This window comes from Ursus maritimus, unplaced genomic scaffold (genome assembly GCF_017311325.1).
Source record: "Ursus maritimus isolate PB19 unplaced genomic scaffold, ASM1731132v1 scaffold_19, whole genome shotgun sequence".
NCBI lineage: Eukaryota > Metazoa > Chordata > Mammalia > Carnivora > Ursidae > Ursus > Ursus maritimus.
This window is the reverse complement of record NW_024424341.1, coordinates 50,363,919-50,364,309: the sequence shown is the minus strand read 5'-3', so window position 1 is coordinate 50,364,309 and position 391 is coordinate 50,363,919.

The following is a 391-nucleotide window of genomic DNA, read 5'->3' as shown; positions in this document are numbered from 1 at the left end:
CCGCGGCTGAGGGACACGGCCGCTGCAGAGGGGACAGCCAGCCAACCCTCCGACCAGAAAATCACCGCCTACCGGTGGGGGTGACTGAGCACTGTGTGTGGGCGCCCATTCCCCCAATCCCACCATGTGGCACTCGGGCAGGGCCGGGAGCCCAGGTGAAGAAGTGTGGGAATGGGGCTCATGCCCGCACCGGGGACCCAGACGCCTGATCCTCGTGTCCCCCGTCCGCTCCGCGGGGAGATGCCGCTCCAGTGCGCGTCTGCCCCGGGGCGCACGGGCGGGGACCTGTCCCGACTACGGGACAGCGGGGAGGACGGCGCCGCCCCATCCGCTGCCCAGCCCCACCCCGCGCCAGCCGGCTCCCGCCACCCACAGGCCCAGCAGCCGCCGC